Here is a 13,304-nt window from a genome sequence, read left to right on the forward strand (position 1 = left end):
ATATTTTTAGAGTTTAGGCATTTTTAACTGCAATGCAGCCCACTGGTACTGAAAAATTCTTTAGCACATTAAATTGATATGTGCACACCCATGCGTGCTCACAAGTGCAATTCAACCTTTTAGGCCGTTGATACCCAAACAGTTCTTAGAAACGGCAGACGTGGGCCACCTCTGCTTATGAGACCACTCACAGCATCACTCCTGTGGGGATGCTCCCATCCTTCTCTCTGTAGGAACCACAGGTACTGGGCCTCTGTGACATCACGGACCACTGTTTTTAGCTTAGCAGAATACACCATCATTATTTGTCAGTCATTAAAATAAATTTCCTATCTCTTTTTTTCCTGATATCATTGAGATGTGATTTATAATAACAAAAGATGCTCTTTCCCTGCTGTCTCAGAATTTGGATGAAACCCCAGAGTTGAGGACAAAGGATGACCAGGACCCTCACGTTCTAGAGAGAAATGCAAGCTCCATCGGTGGAAGGCGGGAGGACATGTCCAGTGACCTAGAGATTCACGGGGGAGGGTCAATGGGGGGAGGGGGTTTGGAGATGGGAGATCAGAGAGTTGGGCTCCAAGAGAATGCTGTGTGGAGACCAGGGAGGAGGGCGTGTCAGAAGAGGAGATAGGCAGCTGACCCTCTGGACAGAAGCTTGTGATGCTCTAGCTGCAGGGAGCCCCAGAGGACCTGACACATCCCAGGGTGCTGGGGCCAATGTGAGACAAAGTAGCCACAGCTTCTCTCCTGGAGAAGTTGGAAGGTGGAAGACAGACTGAAGCATTAAGGAGGGGAGGGGAGGTGTTGGGTGAAGCACAGAAGGCAAGGACAGATGGGTTTCCCTGGGGGAAGTTAGCAGGACTTGAAGGGCCCACTCAAGAGAGCCGCCTGTAGGCGTGTGGAACCCAGAAGAAAGTGGCTGCGGGGGTCTGTCTGGAGCTGAGATGCTTGCTTGACTGGGTGTGGGAGTGCCCGTGAGGGGCTCTACAGAACCAGTTCCAGAGGCAGCATTTGGATGCCTGGAGGGCAGAGGGACACACACAGCATCCTCTAAGTTCAAAGACCTGTGCTTCCCTGTGCATCTTCCTTCCTCTTGGCTACCGACCTGGAGGGTCAGTAGAAGCAGCAGAGAGAGTGGGCGCATAGCTTGGAGGGTCCAAGAACTCACCGGTTCCATTTCTTTCTTCTGGTTCCCAAGTCAGGGGGTGGCCCTGACTGATTGGATTGATGTAGGATGGAAGTTTAAATATTACTCTGGGACCATAATTATTCCTGAAAGTGACCTTAAAGCTCATGGTTCTATCTGAGATATCATTTGGGGGTGGGGAAGGGAGAGATGACAGACTGTCTGAAGCAGTCTATTTTGTAATTGTACCCTACCAAATTTAGCCGTTCAATAGAGTAATTACCAAAAAAAAAAAAAAAAAAAAAGTGATGATCATAAAAGCATCCTCCCAGAGTGCTTCTGCTGTTTGCTTCCAGTTTTAGACTCTGAGATAGTCAATCTTTTAGGGTATTTCTATTATAGCGTGCATCATTTTGCAAGGTATGTACTTTTCACTTCTTCCTGAACCATGACTTAGGGGCTCACTGTGCTGCATTAAACACTGGGATGTGGATATGAACGAGGCCTTTCCTGTCCCAGTGAGCTCAGGCCAGCTCGAAAGACGTACAATCCAGTGGTAGCAGGAGCACCTGGACACCTGTAAGGGCAGAGTGCTTTTGAGTCACAGAAGACGGGTCCTGAGCGAAACCTAGTGTGGTTAGGGGGAGACTTCCTGGAAGAGTAGATTTCTTTTTTCACTTTAAAATGTACTTGAAAAAAGACATTCAAATCTCCTTCTATGTACATTATTTTAAAAAATAAAGAATGGTTAATAGTAACTTCTATGAGTATCATAAGGGCCTTAATTTAGTTCTCCTCTATTTCCCCCTATTCGTCTTTGTGCCCTTTATTTTTAAAATGAGTTTATAAATTTACATATTTTATGGGTATATATTGCATTACCTACAATGCCTGATTTTATAAATGCATGTATTTTTTTCTTTACTGCCTTTCCGTTTCCCCTTGCAGCAGTCAGGCTACCTCCCTTTATTTTTTTTCAGTTTTATATATACATAAGTAAATATACATGTATATACGCATGTATGTATATATATATATTTTTTTTTTCAGATTCTTTCTGGAAGAGTATATTTCCAAGCTGATTCCTCTTCAGCAGGTGGGAATTATCCTGGAAGAGAGCAGAACACATGTGTAGACTGGAGATGTAAAGAGCAGGAAGGATGGGGAGAAGGGCACCATGTGGCTGGAAGGGGAAAGGAATAAGAAGCAGCAGGGATGATGAGCTGTGGAGAGATGCCCTGCCTCCCTTAGGCCTGGCTCAAGCTTCCTTTCCTCTGAAGGTAGGTGAGTCCCTTCTACTATAGACAGAAATATAAGGGTTCTTGGTGTGGTCAGATGGCGTTGCTGAAGGAACACATTAGCAACAGCTTGGAGAATGAAGGGTGTGGCCTAGGAGACAGAGCAGTGATGCTAGTTTTAGAGGCAGGGAAACCAGATGGGCTGCAGCTGCCTTAATCCAGAAGGGAGAATGGGCCTGAGCCAAAGAGGGGGTCATGGGCATTAAACAGATGAGATTCAGAGGAAGGCATTACTTACCCCATTCGCAGAGGGGAAAGTGGTCTTCAGAGAGAATAGGAAACTTGTCTGTGGTCTCCAAATTAAATAAGATTATTTCATTCTTATGACTCTGGTCTTTAGAGCAGAGGAGGTGGAGAAAAGGGACCAAAGAGGCAGAAAAGAATAGCCCTAAAAGGAAAACTATAATATAATTTCATCAAGATGAGCATGGATTCATCAGTGAATTCACACATCTGCTGAGAACCTTCTTTGTGTGTAATAATGAAATGGGGGAGACCCATGCATGTAAAACTGAACCCCTTCTTTGGTTGTTCTTATTGGTGGCTCAACCTTTCCAATTCCTTAAGATGTGTCTATTCATTTCTTGTTGTCAGATTTCTGTCCTAATAAAGAGCAGCGATATGGTCTGTGCAGTTATAATGTAAATGTGTTTCTCTGCTTATGTAGATCATCCCTCTCCCCCATGGCCTTCAAATGATCCTGAATTGTAAAATCTTAACGATATTCCCTTGACCCCAGAAATGTGTTTTTTTCCCCGTAGAGAGTTAGATATTTGGAAATAAGTCTCAGGAGCAGCAAGCTGGGTGGCAGGACGGGAAATCCACTGTTCATTTTGCTAGCCATTACTTTTTAATCTCAGTGTACTCACACGTCTAATTGGCATCATAAAATGTCTCTAGAGAGAGAGAAGCTCAAAACACTTAATAGCTATAATGGTCCTGGATAAAAATAATGAGCTGAAAAAAAACCCTTTAGTTTAAAAAATATGTTTTTCCTTAAATGGTAAAATCCATTAGAAATAAATGGAAAGGAACTCACATTCAATGCACATCTTTTATGGGCCAGATGCATTGCATATATCACTCTGAAAATATCTCTCAAAACAGGTTGCTAAGGTAGGTAAGATTGACCCCATTTTAAAGAGGGAGAAATTGAAGCTCAAGAGATTTTAGTGATGTGCCCAGCATCAAGCTGCTGTGAATCTGGAGGAAGTGCTCTTTTTATGCCATTGGGCACTAGACCAGGGTCAATGCCACATGGCAGGTGGTTGGTTTATGGATTTACCTGCAGTGGAGAAATTTAGGTTGGATGCAAGGAAGAACTTCCTGATTATTAAATGGTGGAATGTATGGATAAATTACAGATGGCTTTTACTTATTATTTTGATTATGATTATTGGGGTTTGCTAGAGCGATTTCCTTGCAAAACAGTTTGTACCATTATGTATTGTACATTGTGGTACCAGTACGGCTCTATCATTATAATAATTACCAGTCATCTTCTGGGCATTGTCATGTGACATGTTTTCAGAGATGACCTCCTTTTAGTCCTACAAACTCTTTGGAGTAAGTATCATAATTTCCATTTACATAATGAGAAGCCTGAATCTCAGAGACACAAGAGACTTGTTCAGGTTCACACTAATTGAATACAACTCTGTCTGCCCTGAGAACGTGTGTTCTTTGTAATGTCAAGAGGGTCTGAATATGCACTTTTCTCCCGTGATGACAGGAGGATGTATGGTATGAATCCATCAGTTGTCCATCAAGCCTTTGTTTTCTAAAAACATGATGGTGGCATTCCCATGATGGTTTCCAAAAAATAAAACAAATTATGAGGATTAGATGTTGACCCACTTACCAGGGCAGAACCTGGGTGAGATATTGGTGTTGGGAGTGAAATTTCAAGGAAGCAACTCCTTCTGATTTTCACGTACCCAAAAATGATACCTGCAGCCTTCTCGTAAGGAGGTGTCCTTTTCTTCTGCAGGTCAGAAGGGCCTCCACATCTCTTGGTGCTGACCCAAGGTAGGTGCTCAGCAGAAGCCTCCCTTCCCACCTCATAGAGTCACGAGTCCTATCAAGTCCAAGTTAACGTGACTATTCTCCTCAGTCCCCACGGCCACAGCCTTGCTTCAGCTCCATCTCTCTCCTCCCTGAATCTCTGTCTGCAGGATGTCTCCACTGAAATTGGTCCTCTACTTTGCTGCCAGACTAATCTTTTAATGTAAAAAAAAATAATTTATTTTTTAGTTTCTTATTCAATAAATGCATGTTCATTCTAGAAAATCTTGAAAGACACACATAAGAAGTCACCCCAGAGAAAAACCATAATTAGATTTTTGGACTATTTGCTTCCAGTTGTTCTGATGTGAACATCTGTATGATAGCTGGAATTAAATATCAGTTGTTACTCGGGTGGGTGGGACACTGGAGCCCAAAGAGGTACAACATCAAAGGAAAGAACCAAATAGAGAGACCAAGCTGTCCTTTCCACTTCCCTACCCAAAGGGAACCAGGACCTACAACATTAAGTTAAATATTTTCCTACATGTCCAGCCAGAGAGTCCCTAAGACCAGGTGCAGAACCTTCCAAGAAAAGACTATAATTTGTTCAAAATATTTTCTTGAATTCATCCATGCAAGAAAATTATTCTTCCTATTGCTAGAAGGTTTGGCCATGTGATTTGCTTTGGCCAAAAAATAAAAGTGGAAGTGATAGGCACCAAATCTAATGAATGTTTTAAGGTGTTTCCCGGTCTCCCTTTTCTCTCTGTCATGAGTCAGGTCTGTCCTTGCTAGGGGCTGCTACCTTAGTCTTGGAATGAATAGGTATGGAGCAGAGATGCACCCTACATGTAGCTTGAGATGAACATGATTGTGAGCAAGAAATGAACCTTTGTGGTTGTAATCCACCAAGATTTTTGGGGAGTGGACTCATCTGTTACTGCAGCATAAGCCTAAGCTTACTGATACACTTCTATTACATCAGGCAAGATAGACACATTAACCCTGGGCAGATAATAAAAGCCGAAGATTGGGAAAATCAAAGTAAAACATTTAAATCATGAAGTTTAAGGACACATGGTAGTTGTGGGGATGCAAGTGTACAACATGCTAGGAAAGAGCATGTCCTTGTTAAAGTGGAAATTGCTCTAAGGGAGGAACCAGGAAGATGAGATACACTATTGACAGTGTGAGCCACGATTTATCTAGTGCTTCCTGTGCACCAGTAACTCTGCTGAGTGAGATTCCTTCAAGTTCTAGAAGGCAGATGCCCGTCATTAGCAACATTTCAAAGATCAGGACATTGAGGGTAGGGACGTTAGTAATTTATACACTCACATAGCTCGTACACAGTAGGGCTATAGCTCATACACATCTCTCATGCCAGCATCCGCTCACTCAAACTCCTAAGAGTGAATTCCTGACCAGGTTACCTGCAGGGTTACCAATCAGAAGGTAGCTCCTGGCCTAGGCAATGAAGGGAGAGAGGTGATAGTGGCAAGATTCATTAGAGCAACTAGCAGCCCCAGAAACCACTGGTCTTCCCTTTTTCATTTTGAAGGAAACCCCTCGAAGGTTTGGTGGGTTTGTCACAGTTGCAAAAGTATAGATCTGGAATTAGAGGCAACGTAAGAATGTACAGAGATTGAAATTATACCCACTCATATTTTCAAGATTTTTTTTTTCTGGTTGAAAAAGTAAAGCAAATCCTATTAATTATAATTAGTTGGAGAATAAGTGGAAGGAAGCCAGTTGGAACCAGCTTAGGCAACAGGGAGAATTGTTGAGAAGAGGCTGGGGTCGTGCCCAGAGCGGGGGGATGGGAATATGGCAGGGCTCCAGGGTTATGGGAAGGCAGAGCCTGAAACCCAGCAGGGCTCTTCCTAGTCTGCTCTGGGCTCTGCTTCTCTTTGGAAAAACAGTTCTTTCTTCTCTGTCCCAGACTTGTCCAGCTGCCATCAACTCTCCAGATCCCGTACCTTATGTTACAGCCACTTGGAGAGATACGGCCTCGTTTCGTTTCCAAAACTCTGGGGAAGAACTTTGATTTGGTGCATTTTATTCAAGGGTCCATCTCTAAACCTTCAGCTATAGCCTGGGGCGTGGTCTTGTTTCACACGTGCAGCAGCTGTTGTGTTACTGGGTTCATGAGGTAGAAGGTTCCAAAAGAAAAAAAAAGAAGTGCTGAGAGTAAGGCAGGCAATTCCATAAAGCATCAATACTCTGGGCCCCAGAGAATATTTGGACAAAACAAAAACCAATAAGAACAAAAGCAGAGAATACAAAGGATCCTTCCTCCCAGAGGCAACCAACGGGAACATTCTGGTGCATTTCTTTATTATATTTTCCGAATCCACGTTCTACTACATGGTTCAGACCATATCACATATACTAAGTTAAGTACAGTTAACAGACAAATTCTAGGTCTTGGGTGGAAGATGATATGAAGAAGGGTTTACTGTCAGACGATATTCAGCACCGAAGCGTTCATCAGTTTTTCTCACGGAAATCCAAACCCAGCGCAAAGCACAAAACTTACGGACATTGCTTATAAATTTAAATGTTGCAGTACATATCTTATATAAAGGGATCTCTCTCTTTTTTTAACATCTTTATTGGAGTATAATCGCTTTACAATGGTGTGTTAGTTTCTGCTGTATAACAAAGTGAATCAGCTATATGCATACGTATATCCCCATATCTCCTCCCTCTTGAGTCTCCCTCCCGCCCTCCCTATCCCACCCCTCTAGGTGGTCACAAAGCACCGAGCTGATCTCCCTGTGCTATGCAGCTGCTTCCCACTAGCTATCTATTTTACATTTGGTAGTGTATATATGTCCATGCCACTCTCTCACTTCATCCCAGCTTACCCTCCCCCTCCCCGTGTCCTCGAGTCCATTCTCTACGTCTGTGTCTTTATTCCTGTCCTGCCCCTCGGTTCAAGGGATCTCTTTAACGCACTAAACTTACCGAGCCACTGCCCTGGTTGATTCTTTGTTGACTCTTGAATAAGAGCCAAGCACTTTGACACACAGCAAACGTGGCCTTCGCTCAGCTGGTCCTTGCCCTTTGGACCAGCTTTCATCTGAAACTCTCGGCAGATTCCTCTGATGGAAGTTTGCTCGTTGATTCATTTACTTACTTACTCATTACACATTTACTAAGGTAGGCACTGGAAATACAGAAATGAGTAAGACCCCTCGTTTTTGCTCAGGGAGCTCATTGCCTCGCAGGGGAAGAGAACGTGTCACCAGGAAATATCCCGAGGGTAGGAAAAGCTGTGATAAAGGGGAACACCATCCCCATCCTTGGGGACCCGGGGCCTGCAAACCTTAAGGACCTTGCGGCACTGACAGAGCAGAAGTGGGACAGGCTTGCTGTAACTTGATTTGGCTCAGAGAGCAAAGAGTTGGTAAATCTCACCCTCTTCCTGTTCCAACCTTTCTAGGAAGCGGCGCCCAGATCTTCATGCCACCTCCACTGTGGCTCTCTCCTCCTCTTTGCTGTCTGTTTCCTTAGTTTCCTCCCATCCCCAGGAGAGGAAGAAGCGTGGAAAAAGGAGCTCGTGTCTTTGCCTCATGGGCACCCCATGAGCCTGCCCTCCTGCACTTGTTCTAGCTGGTGCTGCTGTGGAACTGGTGGGCGCTCCCTCTGCATTTCCCCAAGCCCCACCCACTCCACCCCCGAGGCCCGCTAACACTGCAAGACTGAATAAATCAAGCCTGCCTGCAATGCGTCTGGGCCATTATGCCCTTGTCAGATTGACATGTCACTTTTCCAGTTGTTGAGTTGCCTTCTGCGCGTGTAATTGCAAAAAAGGATCTTTTTCCTTTTGGGTCCATTGCTTCTTTACTAATGGAGCCACGATAAGAAAATGCATCTAGTCAGTGAAATTAATTACGGAGAGCACTTAATGCCCCTGCCAGAGTGTCTGCACCCAAGTCGTTCTGATTGTAGCAGAGAAAACAGGCTCCCAATCTTCAGATGAACAGGGGTCTGGGGGATCAGGTCAGGAGTCAGGTAGGTCCCTGGACTCTGGGATGAGAGAGAGTGTGTGTGTGTGTGTGTGTGTGTGTGTGTGTGTGTGTTTGTATGGGTGTTTCTGCATGCACGCTTGTCTTTGGATGTGGGCTCATCTGTGTGTCCATACATGTGTGTGCAGATATGTTTACATAGACACCTGTGGGCCTGAGGATGTGCTTGCATGAAGGTGATTGTCTAACACAGAGGTTTCAGGAAGGCAAGAATTCATTCACTACATTTATTTACCAACAGCTGGTATATTACATTCTGACTCTGTGCCAAGGTCTGTGCTAGCACTGGGGAATTTAAAGATGAGTGAAGTTCAGACTTCTACCCTCAAGCAATACATACAGTGAAGAGCAGGATTTTTCAACCTCCACACAATCATTTTGGGCCAGTTACTTCTCTGTTGGCTGTCTTGAACATTGTCAGAGGTTTCACAGCATCCCTGGCCTCTACCCACAAGATGCTCGTAGAAACACCCCTACCCCTAGCTGCGACAATCAAAAATGTCCCCCGGGCAATGCCCGATGTCCACTGGCGGGGTGCAGTCACCCCAGTGGAGAAGCACTGTTGCAAGTAAAGGTTGAAGCGGGTAATTTTGGTAGCATCAAGGGAGCATTTTAAAGGACACTTGGACCAGTGCTTTGGGAGCAGTGAAGGGAGGACGAGGCACTCTATCCCTTTTTTTTTTTTTTGTAGATAAATTTATTTATTTATTTATGGCTGGATTGGGTCTTCGTTGCTGCGTGCAGGCTTTCTCTAGTTGCGGCGAGAGGGGGCTACTCTTCGTTGCGGTGCGTGGGCTTCTCATTGCAGTGGCTTCTCTTGTTGCGAAGCATGGGCTCTAGGCGCATGGGCTTCAGTAGTTGTGGCACTTGGGCTCAGTAGTTGTGACGCACGGGCTTAGTTGCTCCACGGCATGTGGGATCTTCCCGGACCAGGGCTCGAACCTGTGTCCCCTGCATTGGCAGGTGGATCCCTAACCACTGCACCACCAGGGAAGCCCCAGGCACTCTATCCTTATCTGTGAGGGGGGATAAGGAAAAGCAAGGAGGTTTGAAAGGGAAGGTCTTATGATCCCAGGTGACTTGAACGCTCAGAGCACGACCCTTCCTGGAAGACAGTGCCGATGGCTCAGAGCATGGAGGGGCTGGGGACAGATCCAGCTGGCAGCCAGCTCCCTGCTTGCTGCAGGGTCGGGGGATTCAAAGACCCTGTGCTTCTGTCCAGGATGGAGCCTGGGGTTGGGGAGGGGTACAGGGAGAGATCAGCCCGGCTGAGGTCACGGGAGAGGGTGGGTGGCTTCATGGGAAGGGAGAGGGCTGCCCTGGACCAGCCTCTGGACCGTGGTTTCAGACCGTGGACGGCACCTACACGCCCTCCTTCTTAATATCACAGATAAGTGAAAACCCGTGGCTCATGGTAGGTTGGTCATTACATCAAAGGAGGGGCGAGCAAATTCCGGGTCTCCCAGCCTGGGTCTGAGGGAGGCGGTCCCCTTCCTCTGTGAACCTTGAGATAAACTTGCCCGATAACTGAGGGCTGGCCAGTAGCCATTGCTGCCCTCCATGTATTCATCCTCTTCCTGTGGCCACAGAAGCTTCTATTTCAGGCTCTCTGTCTGCCTCACATCCTGTTTCTACCATTACGGCTGGGGGCAGCCCTCCCATTTGCTTTGGTGATTCCTGTTTTCCAAATGCTCTGGCGATGATGTCACACCAGGGAAGCTTTTCTCTCAGGCTTGTGAGGGAACAGGTCACCAACTGGGGGCAGGGGGCAGGTGCCACCTATCAGTCACTGGGAGAAAGGATGGCCTCAGGAAGGAGCTCCCCAGGGAGGAAGGATTGGCTTGCCCTGTTTTGACTTTCCTTTCTTGGATCGGAAGATGTCTGCGATTACAAAAAGTGGGTAATGTAGGGATCACTCCGTGTGCACCCCCCGCCATTGTGAATGGACCCCCGTCCCCTCATCTAAATAACATATCACTTTTGATTTTACACAGAGTAGATGGATGGGATGGGCGGAAGTGGATTTCTCAAGGCGATCCCCGCAGGCTTCGAGAAGACATGCCCATTTCTTATAGTCACTGTGCCCCAAGGAAGACCCAAGGTGGGTGAGCGGTGCCCTATGGATGCTTTGGAAGGCAGTTGACTTTGGGGGGAAACTGTCCCCTTTGGAGCTGCTGTGGGCTGTACGGTTCAGTTAACCCAGAGCACAGAAGAGGGAGGGGACCCACGGGCCTGGGAGAGGCCCCGTCTGTGCACGGTGAGACCACATGGCTTCATGTCTGTGCCCCACCAGGACCAGCGCCCTGCCTGGCACACACCAGTTGCTCAGACAACACTACAGCTCCCAGAACACACGCGTCTGGTCAATTCCACGCCATGGACTCCCTCTGTGATTTTGAGAACGCCTCATTGCTCCCGTCTGTAAAGTGGGGATCTCAATACTCACCCTGGAGTGTTTTGAAGATAAAAACTTGAAAAGGATAAAAGGAAAGAACTGAAGATGAGAAAGCTGCATCTCTGTTACTACTTCTCGAATATTCCAAATGTTAATTCAGAAGCTAAACGTGCCATTTTCCCTACGGGCATTGTTCAGTTCTAATAGCTATCTGGGCTGTACCAACATACATTATCTTCTGGGGCCCAGGAGAGTTATTTGCATTTTGAATAAAAAAAAAAATACAGCCTGTAAATATTTAAATTTTTCCTGAACTGGCCTTTGTGTCAATCAAGTTGTTCAGAACTTACTAGGATGTCATGACCTGGAGGCCATGGTTGGAAAGGGAGCCAGGTGGTCCTGGTGGAAGCAGATCTTTGGCCCATGTAAGTCATACTGTTTCTTTCCCATTTTCTCCCTTACTTCCTGGTGATTTTGTCCTAGCAGCACCTGAGGGAAACAAGGGGTTCAAGGCCTCTCCTGAGGCTGGCATGCTGGTAGCAAAGGTAGGGGAGAGGAGGTGTATTACAGTTTCCGACAGCTGCTGTAACAGACTACCTACCGCAAACTTAGCAGCTTAAAAGACACACATTTGGCAAAGTTATCTCCAGTTTATTCTCAAATGATTTAGAAAAAAAATCGTAAAACATATAGGGGGAAATGTAAAGAGCTGGTGAATCTGGATAAAGAATTCTTTGTATGATCCTTGCAACTTTTCTGTAAATTTGAAATTATAAAAAATTTTTTTAAATTTAAATCAACTACATTTCTAAATCAAAGCAAAAACAAATGAAATTTAACAAGTATAATAATACTGTAAAACACTTAGAAATACATTTAATAAAATATGCGCTATGTCTCCTAATAAAAAAAAGACATACCTTTATTCTCTTATGCTTCTGGAGGTGAAAAGTCTAAAATCGAAGTGTTGGCAGGGCTGCCTCTTCCTGGTGGCTCTGGGGGAGAATCCGTTTTCTTCCCTTTCCCATCTTCTAGAGGCAGCCTGTCCTCCTTTGTCCCTCACCACACCACTCTGACCTCTGCTCCCAGGGTCAGATCACCTTCTCTGACTCTGAGCCTCTCTTACTGTGACTACATCGGGCCCACCTGGATCATCTGGGACAATGTCTCTGTCTCAATATCCCTAACTTACTCTCATCTGCAAAGTCCCATTTACCATGTAAAGTGACACATTCACAGGTTCTGGGGATTAGGACATGGGCATCTTTGGAAGGGCCCTAGGCTCAGCCTACCAAGGAGAGTCATTTCCAGAAAGCCCCAGGGAAGAGGTCAGCTTGGGTAGCCTGGCCCCAGGAGGATCTTCTTTCAGTTTGAAATCTCGGAGGTTCCTCGTTGATCTGTGCTAATGGGGACAGCATTTCCTGATATCCTGCCCCCATCCCCAGCCCCGTGTCTCTGGGAACAGGTCTCAGGGACCAGGCCTCTCTTATTCCACCCTCCAGGATGGAATCATGCACAGGCCATGGGATAAACCCTCAGAAAGCTCCAATTTGGAACCCTGGGGCTGGTTACTCTTAAACTTCCACCCCAACCTGGCCCTTGGCGGTTCCCCATTTATTCAGTGAATATGTGTTAGGTGCCTATTCTGAACCAGGCACTGTTCTAAGTGCTGGGGATACATCAGTAACAAAATAGCTGAATACTAAATGTCTGTGCACTGGGTGACATATTGGTGACAGGCATCATTAAGCTCTTCCTTCCCCATGGCCTCCTGCAAACAGAGGCCACTGATTCCTCCCATGCAAACCCAACTGCTTCCCTTCCAGCCCACCCATCCTCCGGAGAGCCAGCAGAGAACTCCTTCTAGACCACAGTCTGACCCTGCCAGCCCTTGCCTCACACGGTTCACGGGCTCCCCCTGAGGTGGATGTAGAGTCTGCTTTCCCACGATGCCGATCAAGGTCAATCACGATTTGATCTCTGGATCCCTCCCGTTGGTCTCCGCGGTCCTGGCTCTTCCTTCTACATTCCTTGGGTCTCCCGTATGTATCTCTGTTACTGGGTCCCTCTTCCGGCAGCAACACCAGGACTCCCAACTGCTGATATATAAAAAGGGCTCTGGGATGGATACCAGCATCTTTGCTGACTTCCAGCGGCAGGTTTCTACCACCAAGCCACCAGGCTGTGGCAAGTGTGCCTGCCGCACTTGTTAGGATCCTGGAACTACGTCCCTGGGTGGGTGTGCTGATGAGGGGCAACTGATATAGGGGGGGTTGCAGGCGACGTGACCTAATATATGGACCAGATGCCATCACTAGCTAGCTCTGGTGTGACCATGGACCAGCCACTTCACCTGGGAAAAGACACCGATGGTCCCACCTGGAGTGGACTTCAGGGACACTGGATCGACCAATTTTCTAGTTGTTGGACAAAAGGGCTCA

Source organism: Hyperoodon ampullatus (assembly GCF_949752795.1).
Source record: "Hyperoodon ampullatus genome assembly, chromosome: 17".
Lineage (NCBI taxonomy): Eukaryota > Metazoa > Chordata > Mammalia > Artiodactyla > Ziphiidae > Hyperoodon > Hyperoodon ampullatus.